General features: G+C 43.5%; 1 protein-coding gene across 5 annotated transcripts in view; it reads left to right on the top strand.

Annotated features, from left to right (window-relative positions):
• FRMPD4 (FERM and PDZ domain containing 4) overlaps positions 1-13,536 on the top strand; it is a 420,441-nt gene that overhangs the window by 61,850 nt on the left and 345,055 nt on the right. The window lies entirely within an intron of this gene.

Below are 13,536 nucleotides of genomic sequence, written 5' to 3'. Positions count from 1 at the left end.
AACCCGGGCATGTGCTCTGACCAGGAATCAAACCGTGACCTCCTGGTTCATAGGTTGATGCTCAACCACTGAGCCAAACTGGCTGGGCTGTTATTTATGTTATGTCATTTTATTTTAAAAAATATATCTTCATTGATTTCAGAGAGGAAGGGAAAGGGAAAGAGAGATAGAAACATCAATGATGAGAGTGAATCACTGATTGACTGCCTCCTGCACACCCCCTACTGGGGATCAAGCCCGCAACCCAGGTGTGAGTGCCCCCCCCCCCCACGTCCTGTGTGGTTCAGGGTTCAGGTTCAGGGTTCGGGCTCTGGAGGAGGCCCCCCGCAAATGAAAGGGACTAGAAAAATATTAATTTGGAAATATTGGGGGCCAGGCGGGAGCCCAGCTCAAGAGCAAGGACTCTGCTTTCCTCTGGCCTAGCAATCGCTTTTATTCAGGTTTTGGGATCCACCCATAGCCCTTAGGCAGGCAATTCCAATGACAGCCCATCTGTAAGGATTTACAGAAGACTAAAAGGTGGAAGTTGCTTCAGCTCCCTTTGTCTCAACTAGACAGTGGGTGCTTGGCTCTGACCCTTGCCAGAGCCGCAAGGTTGACCAGCCTTCAATTCCTTGTCCACACCTCTCTGCTAGTGAAGGCAATGCATGGCTTCCAACACCCAGGCATGTGCCCTTGACTGGATTCAAACCTGGGACTCCTCAGTCTGCAGGCTGATGCTCTATCCACTGTGCCAAACCAGCTAGGGCTGTTTTTATGTTCTTTTAAACAACCACGTAAAAATGTGACAACCAGCCCACCTGATGTTGTCAGTGGTTGAGCATGGATCCATGAACCAGGAAGTCATGGGTTCAATTGTCCTGATTCAACTGCAGTAAGAGGCAGCCTATCTGTATGTCTCTCATGTATGTTTCTATCCCCCTCTCCTTCCTCTTTCTCTAAAGATCAATCAAAACATTAAAAAAAAAAAAAAAGTAAATTCCATTCTTAACACTCTCACTGGCCTGAACTTGGTCTGTGTGTCATAATTTGTTGACTTGTGTTATATAATTTAAGAAATCCCATTTAATTTTATTTATTGACTTCTTAGCAGGGAGCCAGAGGTCTCATAGCTAGGCAGCCATAAGACTAATTCCTGTCTGCTTTCCCTCAGAATGGAGCGTAGGCCTAGTCTTGACTCTGTGGTCAAGGACAGCACTGGAGGTGGCAGAGTATCTAGTCAGAAGGCTGCTGAACTCCAAGGCTCTGCGGGTCCCCATGGCCCTCAGTGAACTAGAGGGAGCTGTGATGACACATCGGCCTGGACTCTTATGTGAGAGAATAGTCTTGATTAAGCCACTGGAACCTGAAGGCAAATCTATTTCTTAACTAATCCACTTTCTAAGGGGAATGATTTCATAACTCAGGGGATCTTGGGCTAGTGAGTAAAAAATTCATAACTACATTATAGTCATTAGAATGAACTAAGTCTTTAGTAATTGCTAATTGCTTTCAACTTCCCCTCATTGTCTTGATCAATTCCTGCACCCAGGCCTACAGAGAACCTGATGCCATTCCCTGGGAGTTTTAAATTCCCTTCTTAGTTTGTTAGACATCCCAGCAATGTTGCTTTGGTGCCTGGTTTTGTGTGTGTGTTTGGCTGGTGTTTCCTAAGGAGGTAGGTATGTCTGAGTGTGGGGACAAAGGACCCTTGACCCCTATTGTTTGAAGGGCAGGAAAACTCTACTCCTAAGGCTCTGGATCAGGTCTCACTCGCTACCCACTTCCTGAGACCCAGGGTCTGATGGATACCGCCATAGGGAGGGCTGCATTCTTCCTGGTTCCTGGTTTCTGAGCCTCAGTTTGGACAACTTGCTCTGGATACTCACGTGTTAGTTAGATCACAGGCCAGTCTTCTTCTGATTCTGGGATAAGATCCCCTTTAGGATGAAGTACCTGGCATATCGGGAGACAAGAAAACTATAGCCCTGGCTGATGTGGATCAGTGGTTAGAGTGTCAGCCCGCACATCTAAGTGTCTCAGGTTCAATTTGCAGTCCAGTGCATCTACCTGGGTTTTAGCCTCAATCTCTTATCCCTGGCAACCAATGGGTACGTCTCTCTCACATCCATGTTTCTCTCTCTTTCTCCCTTTTTCACACTCCCTCTCCCACAAATCCCTTCCTTTCTCTCTAAAAAGCAATGGGAAAAAATGGGTGAGGATTACAAAAACTTACAAAATAAATAAACTATACAATATGAATGCATTCTGCCTGAATTAATCACTCTCTTAACATTTGCTGGATGGGTGGAGAGCATCTAGAACTTATGGAAAATAATTGTGTCATGAAGAAGGTGGGGCATATTTTCCTCAAAAGAGGGATTGCCCTGAGAGTTTTTCCCTTGAGGGGCTCAACTTTTGCTAAAAGTGCTCAGTGGAGGATGGGAATTTAATGATTTTTGTCTGATAGATGTTTTTTAGTTGAGCTTCTCGTTGGATGAGTATTGACCTACCGAATACCTTGAGAAATGGTTTGCATCTCAATTTGCAGAGTGTGGACTTTACATATTAGGAAAGCTTTCATGTATTGCTTTTTATCTGCGATTTTTAGGATGCTTTATTTTCTCTGTGTAAAGTGAGATAGTGTAAAAATGTATGGCTTAGCCAAATTCAGCTAAGATGACTTCGTGTATTATTTATGAAACTGGAAATGGCCTAGTCCTCCGTTACTTGTTTCATCTATTATCCTTAAAACCTCCGTCTTGCTCAGGTATCTATTGAAGAGTGCATTTCTTTTGGTACATTTATTTGACTTATCTTTGGGTTGCATCTTTTTTTTTTTAATATATTTTATTGATTTTTTTTTTTTGCCCCCCGCCCTCCCTCCCACACAACCCCTCCCTCCCCCGAGTTTTGTGTCCATTGGTTGTACTTATATGCATGTAAAGAAGTCCTTCGGTTTATCTGCATCTTTTTTAAATGTAGGCAAAAGTGGGATCATAAATATTCATTGAGAATCTGTAGCTATTTTGTTTGGGAATATTGAAATTTAAGGGAATATTATAACACTAGAGGCATGGTGCACAAAATTCATGCACAGGACGGTACCAAGGCCTGGCCTGCAATTGGGGCCATCTCCCCAGCTGCCCACAGCTGACCCTGCCCCCCACTCCCTGTTCTCCATCACCATCGGGCAATGGGAGCCTGCTAGGCAGGGAAAAGACCGGAGAGGTGGTCAGTGCACTTCATAGTGACTAGTCGAGTGGTTGTTCTGGTTGTTCTGCTATAAGGGTCAATTTGCATATTACCCTTTTATTATATAGGATACTAGAGGCCCAGTGCACAATATTTGTGCACGGGTAGGGTTCCTAGGCCTGGCTGCAATCAGGACCCATTGGGGCCTTCCAGCTGCCAGCTGGGGCCTTCCTTCATTCTGCGCAGCTCCCTGGTGGTCAGAGCACGTCATAGCAAGCGATTGATCTCCTGGTCTCCCAGTTGAACTCCTGAAGGGACACTTTGCATATTAGCCTTTTATATATATATAGATTTATATGTTCCTATGTTGACATGTTATATTAACTAAATAATGATTGAGTTCTTTATGATCAAGTTAGAAGTTAATTACAAATATGAATGCTTGAAGTTTTTCTCTGTGTATATATTTTCTTGGCAATTGGCATTTTTGAGGTAGCTCACTCCTGATTATTGGCCTTTAGAAATACCAAATAGACTTGCCTAAGGAGTGTAAGCTTAATGCAGTAAGATATTCTTTTGCCACTGAGTAAGAGCAATATTTGATTTATTTATTTATTATTTTAAAAACTGTATTTTTATTGATTTCAGAGAGGAAGAGAAAGGGAGAGAGAGAGAGATACATCAATGATGAAAGAGGGCCGAAACCGGTTTGGCTCAGTGGATAGAGCGTCAGCCTGCGGACTGAAGGGTCCCAGGTTCGATTCCGGTCAAGGGCATGTACCTTGGTTGCTGGCACATCCCCAGTGGGGGGTGTGCAGGAGGCAGCTCATTGATGTTTCTCTCTCATCGATGTTTTCTGGCTTTCTATCCCTCTCCCTTCCTCTCTGTAAAAAATCAATAAAATATATATTTTTTAAAAATGATGAAAGAGGATCACCGATTGGCTGCTTCCTGCTTGCCCCACACTGGATAGGGATCAAGCCCACAACCTGAGCATGTGCCCTTGACTGGAATCAAACCTGGGACCCTTGAGTCCCCAGGCTGACGCTCTATCCACTGAGCCAAACCAGCCAGGGCAATATTTTCCTTTTTAAAATAATTTATTGATTTAGCTTTGAGAGAGAGGAAGGGGCGGGTGGGGGGAGGGGAGAGAGGGAGATATTGAGATTGGTTCTTGCATGTACCCTAACTGGGGATTGAATCTGAAAACTTGGTATATCAGGATGACACTACAACCAGTTGAGATACTCTGCCAGGGCTGCATATTTTCCTTTGAAAATCTGATGTCACTTAGCTTTACAAGATATTGAGTTCCATACTAGGGAAAATTCAGAACTTAGTAATAGAGCTTGATTTATGCACAGTTATTTACCTGTTTTTATTTATCCCCTGTTGCAGATCAATTTTCTATTGACCAATGCATCATGGTTAAAGACAGAATATAAAATTTATTGCTTGTTTGCAAGAAATCCAAGTTTCCCTCTTGATATACATATGTGTGTTTATGTGTATACATTTCTCTGTGCATGTGTGTATATTCGTGTATATATTTACATGTGTGTGAAAAATTCAAGTCGGTGGTGTGCGGGCAGGCTAAATAGCAATAACAGAAGGTGAATAAAGAAAACTTGAATTTATTTAAAGAAACAGGGGTGGGGAGAAGGGCTACACAGCAGTGAGCCATAGTATGGGGTCCATGATGGCACTATTGGTGGGAAGCCTTGGTCCTCGGTGGGTTTGGGGGCTTGGTTGGTGGGCTTGGGCTTGGGCTGCATCTTTTTTAAATGTTGGGTCAACAGGAATGAAGTCAAATGACAGACACACTTCTTAGGTGGGTGCAGGATTGTTAACACTCAACAATGAACTCAATAACAGTGAGGATTGGTGGTCTCCACACTGGCATTGTCTGCACTTTGAGGGTCCAGAAAAAGGAAAATGATGTTGACATGTTATATTGGAAATCAGGAGACGCCTTAATCAATAAGCCAAATTTATTTGGAGTCCTGTTCGCTAGTGCTACAGGCCGTGAGGGAAGTCCTGCTTCTCAAATTCTGGGGCTCACTGTGGTGGAAGTCTTTGTTTTTCAGCTCTTTGTTTCTACATTTGGAATGACACTTCCAAACCCTCTGAGAAAAAGTCCTGAGTGCTGGGACTGGGCTTTGAGACTGTATCTGAAGGCCTGGCCTGGCGCCAGCACTGACAACTCTGTCTGGGGCATAGTTTATGGCCTCTCTGGAATGGGGAATAGTCTTATTTTTCCCTATTATTTAAGCAAGCAAATGTGTACAGAAGCCAGAATAGCAGGGTTACATTTTAAACAGCAGTTTTTACCCAGTGTGCTAGTTTTCTAGGGATTTCTAGCAATTCACAAAATTTCCTCTTACATAGAAACATGACAAGTCTCAGTTCAGGTAAAGACTGACCAAGTCAGGGAAGATACCGGCCTAGGACGTGACTACCAAGCATAAGCTGCTTTGTAGCTAAAAACGTTTTTAATTGCTGCCCATCCTTTGTGGTTCTGTAGGTCTCTGAGCTTGCAAGGCCCCCAGGCCGGCCTTCCCTGAGCTTGTCAGGTCAGCACGTGGCCCCTTTTCGTCCATAACGCTAAAGTGGAACGGAGGCTCCCTGGCTAAGATTCTCCCGCATCTCTGGCATCTTCGCTCCTTTTTGTATCTGGAGGTCACATTCATGTCACTGTTTCCCCATCCTCTGTTAGTAGAAAACATTGCTAAATTGTAATGGATGAGAAAGACATAGTTGGCCATTCAGATGAGCAAAATAACCTTTTTCTCTCTGTCCTGGGCTCCTGGGTCACAGCTCCCCAAAGCCCTGGAAATGGCTGAGTTATGAGAGCATTGGGCGCCCCCTTTGTTCTAATATTGACTCCTTTGTCCCCAGCCATTGAGATTCCCCAGGAGCCATCAACGGGAAATGGACTTTTGCTATTCACCTTTCCACCCCTGCTGGGTTTATGCTAATGAGCTGGGTTTATGTTAATGAGCAGATGTGGAAAGCACCAAGGAATGGGGGCTGGTGCCCAAGGGAACCCACCTGGACTGGAGATTTAGAACTTCCTGTCCCACCCTCTGATTTCCTGGGCGGGGAGAGGGTACTGGAAGGTGGATCAATCACCAATGGCTAAGGAGTCAATCAATTATGCCTATGTAATGAAGACTCCATAAAAACCCAAGAGGAGGGGTTTGGGGAACTTCCTGTTGGTGAGCCTGTCGAGTCCCTGGGACTTGGGCCTCTCTGCAGCAGGCATGGATGTCCTGTGCCCCATCCCACATCCCCTGCCCTCTGCATGCCTCCTGATTGGCTGTTACAGAGTTACATCTTTGTCAGTGAAGTGCAGCTCCTAGTTCTGGGAGCACCTCTGGCCAGGGAAACGCGAGGAGGGTGTGTGGCCTCTGAGTCCACGCGGTGGTTTGGAGCCCAGGGGAGCACGCGGACTTGCCTGTGGAGTTGGTGCAGGTTAGTGTACTGGCACAGACCTCACTCCGTGGGGGCTGCTGCTCTCCAGGTTGAAGGTGGCAGCATGGAGTTGACTCTGAGGACACCCAGCTCCTGCGTAGAAGTGCCTGTGTGTGTGGGGAAGCTCCCTCTCCCCGCACTTAGAAACTGGGTCCCATCTCCGAATGACATCAGGTTCCTTTTAAAAATATATGTATTTTTTAATGATTTTTTTTACAGAGAGAAAGGGAGAAGGATTGAGAGCTAGAAACAATGATGAGAGAGAAACATCGACCATCTGCCTCCTGCACACCTCCTACAGAGGATGTGCCCGCAACCAAGGTACATGCCCTTGATTGGAATCGAACCTGGGACCCTTCATTCTGCAGGCAGATGCTCTATCCACTGAGCCACACCGGTTAGAGATAAGCTTGATGTTCTTAATTAGCAAACTGGATAGTCCTTATAGTTTATTTCTCGGGAAATCATATTTTAGTTATGTCTTTTTTTTTCATGCCTTTAAAAGTTTTTAACCTTAGTCAGTGGTTAGCAAACTGTGGCCTACAGGCCACACCCAGCCTGCTTTGTGAATGAAGTTTTATTGGAATTCATGATCCTCGTTCATTTGCATGTTTTGTGCGGCTGTTTGCGCACTCAGGGACAGGATTGAAGGAGATCATATGTTCTGCAAAGTGAGATATTTACTCAGGACTTTTACCAACAAACTTTGCCACCAGAGCATATGTTTCCATTCAAACTAATTTTTCCTCTCCCTCCCCCCTCCACCCCATTTAGATGTTCATGGCCAATGTCAGTAGGGAAATGCTTAACTTTTCATGGAATAATGTATTCATCAATATCAAGATTTCAGGAAAAACCAAGATACCTCTTCATTTTGATACTTTTTTTTATTGAACCTGAGCAATAAACGCATTCAATGCATTTTAATTATAGGTATGCATTAACCCTTTTAATTGAATTAATGAGAACAAAAGTCAAGAACTTAGGAATTTATGAGATGAACTCTTTAGGAAAAGCAATTAATCTTAGTAACATCCTATTAATGTGCAATAATATTTGTTTAAAATAAGTTGTTGTAAAGATTTGCAATGACTTCGTGAACTGTGCCAAATTGGGGTGAACCAGAATGAAAGAAACACAAATCTGTCTTGTCGGAGGTTCTAGCTGGGGTCGTTTGCAGAATCCATCATCAAGGTCGTTTCTACTTCTAGCATAGCCCACCCTCATCCCTAATTGAGAAAAGGAAATAGGCAGCTCCAAAATAACAGAAGGCTGGAGGTGACTTTAATGAAAGCTGCTGAGGACGGTAGTCCTGACTATCAAAACTGCATGACTTATAAGGACCCAGTGAGTGCAGTGTGCCTGCTCAGAGATTGCTTTGTATTTTTTATTTTTATTTTACTGATTTTTTCCAGAGAGGATGGAAGAGGGATAGAGAGTCAGAAACATCAATGAGTGAGAAACATCCATCAACTGCCTCCTGCACGCCTCCTACTGGGGATGTGTCCACAAGCAAGGTACATGCCCTTGACCAGAATGGAACCAGGGATCCTTCAGTCCTCAGGCTGATGCTCCATCCACTGAGCCAAACAGGGCAATTGTTTTGTTTTAGTAAATATGTTTATTGATTTCAGAGAGGAAGAGAGAGGAAGATAGAGAAACATCCATGAGAATCATTGATTGGCTGCCTCCTGCTATGCCCCTTACTAGGGATGGAGCCTGCAGCCCAGGCATGCTAGCACTTTATCCACTGAGCCAACCCGCCTAGGGCTAGACATAGCACTTTTATATCCCTTGGGTAAATCATTAGAAGAGGAATTGCTAGGTTAGGTAGGAATTGCATGTTGAAGAAGCTGACACTTTGGCATAGTGACCGTTATTTGGCATTTCTGCCACTTGGGTATGAATGCCGCTGGTTCATAGGTGCCCTTGAGGACAGATGGCATACTCTGCCTTTGATTGTAGCCATTGTGGTGAAAGTGCATTTTCCTGATGAGTCAGGATGCTGAGCGTCTTTCATATGCTTATTTGCCACTTCCTTATCTTCTCAGGTGAAGTGTCTTCAAATTCAATTATCTACTTTGCAAAAAATTTGTTTTTAGAGTTCTCATAATTGTATGCCTTCCTGCAAGGTTTATCTGCCTTGGCATATTTGCCATTTTGGATCTTTCTAGACTGCGGCTTCCCTGTGTATTGTAGGGTGTTCAGCACCATCCCTCGCTTCTACCTAGTACCCTGGTTGGCAAACTGCTGCTCTATGGCTCCTTGAGTGTGGCTCTTCCACAAAATACCACGGCCTTGGGGATTCTATGCTGAACAAGTGGCATTAGAAGAAGTTTAAATTTAAAAATGTGGCTCTCAAAAGAAATTTCAATAGTTGTACTGTTGATGTTTGGCTCTGGTGACTAATGAGTTTGCTGACCACTGACCTGGTAGATACCACTGGCCTACCACGCATGCCTCCAGATATCACCAGGTGTTACTTGGGGGACAAAATTGACCCTAGATGAGAACTGCTGGTTAGGAAGTTGATATGGAGTGAAAGCTCACAGTTATTTGTTAAATGTGGACCTTAACTTAGGTATTATAGTTTATTTAAAATTTTTAAAAATATATATTTTATTGATTTCAGAGAGGAAAGGAGAGGGAGAGAGAGAGAGAAACATCAGTGATGAGAGAGTTATGGATCAGCTGCCTCCTGCACACCACATCCTGGGGATCAAGCCTGAAATTGGGGCACGTGCCCTCACTTGGAATTGAATGGTGACTTCCTGGTTCATGGGTCAATACTCAACCACTGAGCCACGCCTTGTGGGCTAATGGGTATTTTATTTTTTTAAATATATTTTATTGATTTTTTACAGAGAGGAAGGGAGAGGGACAGAGAGCCAGAAACATCAATGAGAGAGAACACATTGGTCAGCTGCCTCCTGCACGCCCCTTACTGGGGACGTGCCCACAACCAAGGTACATGCCCTTGACCAGGATCGAACCTGGGACCCCTCAGTCCGCAGACTGATGCTCTATCCACTGAGCAACACCGGCTTTGGCCAAAGATCGCCTTTGCATAAAGCTCCTTCCTCTGTATCTTGAGTAACAGCCTCGAACAGTAACAGTCTAACACTTCTCCTTCCTTAAAACGCTGTCCAGGAGACAAGCAATGTGCCGAGTCAGAATTTGTGCGCTCTATCAAATCCTTGCACAGACTGAGTTTTGAAGTATGGAAAGATAGGAAGTGAGTTTAAAAAGATAAATCTGCTTATGCACCGAGTCAGGATAGTACTTTAGGTAATAAAACCTCCTTAAGTAAACATTTGATGGAAGGAATAAAATCTTCCTGGCACATAAATCTCTTTTATTAGCAGCACAGTCATGTGTGTAAGTCGGCGCTAATGTACCCAAGGGAAGAGGAAATAGAAGGAGCGATTATGGCAAATCAGATGAGGGCAGGGCTGTTTCCCCATTCATCATAAATGGGTCCAGAGTTGTTTAACCAAAGCTCAGGCAAGATGGATAGCCAGCCCCATGGCACTTTCCAGAAAGGAGCGATGCTAATATGTAATCAATAGCAACATTCTCTAGGGCTCTGGGTGCGCCCCAAACCTAGTGTGAGCTGTGCAGAGATCAAGGTCCTGTGGCCCTTCTGTCCTTTGGGAATTCTATAGCTTAAGTGGAGATCGAACAACAGTATTGCACCCCTCAGGTGCAGCTTCAAAAAAAATTAAAATATATATATATGCATATACATATACACATATTTCTTTATTTTTAAAAATTTTAATTGATTTTTTTACAGAGAGGAAGGGAGAGGGTTAGAGGGTTAGAAACATCCATCAGCTGCCTCCTGCACACCCCCTACTGGGGATGTGCCCGCAACCAAAGTACATGCCCTTGACCAGAATCGAACATGGGACCTTTCATTCCGCAGGCTGATGCTCTATCCACTGAGCCAAACCGGTTAGGGCTATATTTATTGATTGATTTCAGAGGAGAAGGGAGAGAAACATCCATGATGAGAGAGAGCCATTGATTGATTGCTCCTGCACGCTCCCTACCTGGGATGGAGCCCCCAACCCGGGCCTGTGCCCTGACTGGGAGTCGCACCATGACCTCCTGGTTCGTGGGCTCACACTCAACCACTGGGCCATACCGGCTGGACATGCGCTGATTCTTTTATGCAGATCTAGGGACATTTCATTGGGTGGACTTCTCTGCTGTGATCGGACCTATAGGCTTTTGGACAAGGAACAACCTGCTTTCTCCTGGAAGGAGTTTTCTGGGAATTCCTAGCATTTCACAAAGTTTCCTCTTCCAGGGGATGGACTGTGCACTATAGTGAAGTTAAGTAAGTGAGGAATCGCAGTGAAGATTAAAATTAAACCTGGGCCTAATCGAGGTACAATCCATTTCCTAATTTTCTGTTTCTATCTAGATTTTCAGATTTTCTCAGTGATTTGTAACGATCAGTTGTCTGTTGCAGTGCTCCTAATGTATGTTTTGGGGAGCCCCTGGGTGTCCCTTCAGAGACCCTACGAAAGAGAAACCTTTGGCCAAGCCCAGTTTGAAAATGCTATCATACCAGCCCTTTGGGGACTGTACTTCACAATAACATTAAAGACTCAGTTGTCCACTCTAACCGGTTTGGCTCAGTGGGTAGAGCGTTCACCTATGGACTAAAAGGGTCCTGGGTTCAATTCAAGTCAAGGGCACATGCCCAGGTTGCCGGCTCAATCCCTAGTAAGGGGCTGCAGAAGGCAGCCAATCAATGATTCTCTCTCATTATTGGTGTTTCTATTTTTCTCTCCCTCTTCCTTCCTCTCTCAAATCAATTAAAATATAATATATATATATATATATATATATATATATATATATATATATATATATATATATATATATATAAAAGACTCACTTGTCCTACTCTTTAGGAGCTCTCCCGTGACGCCATTGTGTCACCTGTCGCCTGTGTTTAAAGGTCAGTTACAAACTCGGAGTCTTTCGGTCATGCTGCTTCTGCATTGCCTACAGGATCTGTGAGAAGGTCTCTTGCACCAGACATGATCTAGAACTTCTGATATTGACATTAGGAGCTTAAGCTTTTAATATGTCCACGCTCCCACAGAGTTCATATGATGCTTGAGAAAGGCAAACGTACTTGGCATTTCAGAGAGCTTGTCCGCCTTTCTTGATGGTTGATTTCCAATGCCCAGTGGATTGCTGGGATATTGCTACTTGCTTGCACACGCAGATGGCTGAATGCCCGATATTAGAGGATACAGAGACGGCCACCATCGGATTAGAATGTTTTCTTCTCCGGCCCAGGTGGGGATTTTATTGCTTTGCCTTTGTTGCCTTGGCTTTTATCTTTAGAAGACTGAATCAATTGAAGGTTATATGGGTGGTTTTCATGATGTTAAGTGAAGCATACTAGTAAATTAGTTTTTTATCTCTTGTTTGCATGAAACTTATCAAATTTTCTATATGGCAGGTGCTCCTTTTGTAATTTTGTCTTACAAAACAAGTAGATAAGGCGAAGTTGGTGGCATCAGTAGGAGGTATTCAGGCAGGAAATGATCAGATAATCATATTGCGTATTGGGATAACATCTCATTCTTTTTTCTGTCTCATCACACATTCTAGTCAGGGGTATCAGTGAGGTCTGTTCAGCCCGGCCTGTGTTGCTCAGTGGTTGACCTCCTCGTTCATAGTCAATGCTCAACCACAGAGCTACATGGGCCGGGCAGTGGTACCAGCCCTCGCCAGAAGTCCTTGTGCAGTTCCTCACTGCATGGCATTCTCAGTAGAAAAACAACAAAAACGAAGCAAAATAGCACAAGGCCTGTTTCATGTAAAATGGCATCCATGAATCAGTGAAGATTGCAAATTGTATTAAATCTCAATTCATGAGGACATGTTGTTTAGGATGGAGTATGATGACATAAGTAGCCACGAAACACTTCTGCCTTCTGAAGCACTGGAGTTGGCGCCGGAAAACCTACTTTGCAAGCGTGTTCCTACCTGACATGGAAGAACACAGTAGAAATAAGCACTCCTTGAGTATTTGGAAGAGGCATTTTATTGAAACTGAACAAAGAGAGCCTGCCACTTTAAGAAAACCAACTGACAGTGATAAAGTAGGAGTTTTCTTTTTAAAAATAGATTTTCATTGATTTCAGAGAGAAAGGGAGAGGGTGAGAGAGATAGAAACATCCATGATGAGAGAGAATGTTGATGGGCTGCCTCCTGCATGCCCCACGCTGAGGTTCAAGCCCACAACCTGGGCATGTGCCCTGACCGGGAATCAAACCGTGACCTCCTGGTTCATAGGTTAATGCTGAAACACTGAGCAGGCAAAATAAAAGTTCTCTAATGAAAATTCAAATTTTGAAATAATTTGAGTCTGCCACCATGAGCTGTACAGTATCCCAATATTTAAAGACTTTTCTGATGAGATGGGTGGTATAAAAATGAATGTGATTATTTGCTATTTTATCAATAAAATGTTTCAATATTTTGAAGATCTCAAAAACTTAACCAATATTTTCCTGATGACCAATGTATGATATTACAAAATTGTGCAGAGTACAGGTCCATTCAAGTGCAAGATTGACTGATGGATTTTAATGTAAAAGGATATGAAAAGTTTATTGATACGATTTTAGATTTGATATTGCAGCTAACTTTTAAGATACTCTTAATTCTAAGTTTTATTATAGTACCAAAAAGGAATACACAGAGTTATCTAAAAGATTATTAAAAGACTTTTCCCTTTTCCAATCACAAAAGAATATTTCCAAGTCAAATTTATAGTTTGGCCGAAACCAGTTTGGCTTAGAGGATAGAGCGTCGGCCTGCGGACTGAAAGGTCCCAGGTTCGATTCTGGTCAA

This window comes from Pipistrellus hanaki (genome assembly GCF_964339955.1).
Source record: "Pipistrellus hanaki genome assembly, chromosome: X".
Classification (NCBI taxonomy): Eukaryota; Metazoa; Chordata; class Mammalia; order Chiroptera; family Vespertilionidae; genus Pipistrellus; species Pipistrellus hanaki.
Note: the sequence above shows the minus strand (reverse complement) of the source record. Positions and strands in the feature narration are given on the sequence as shown.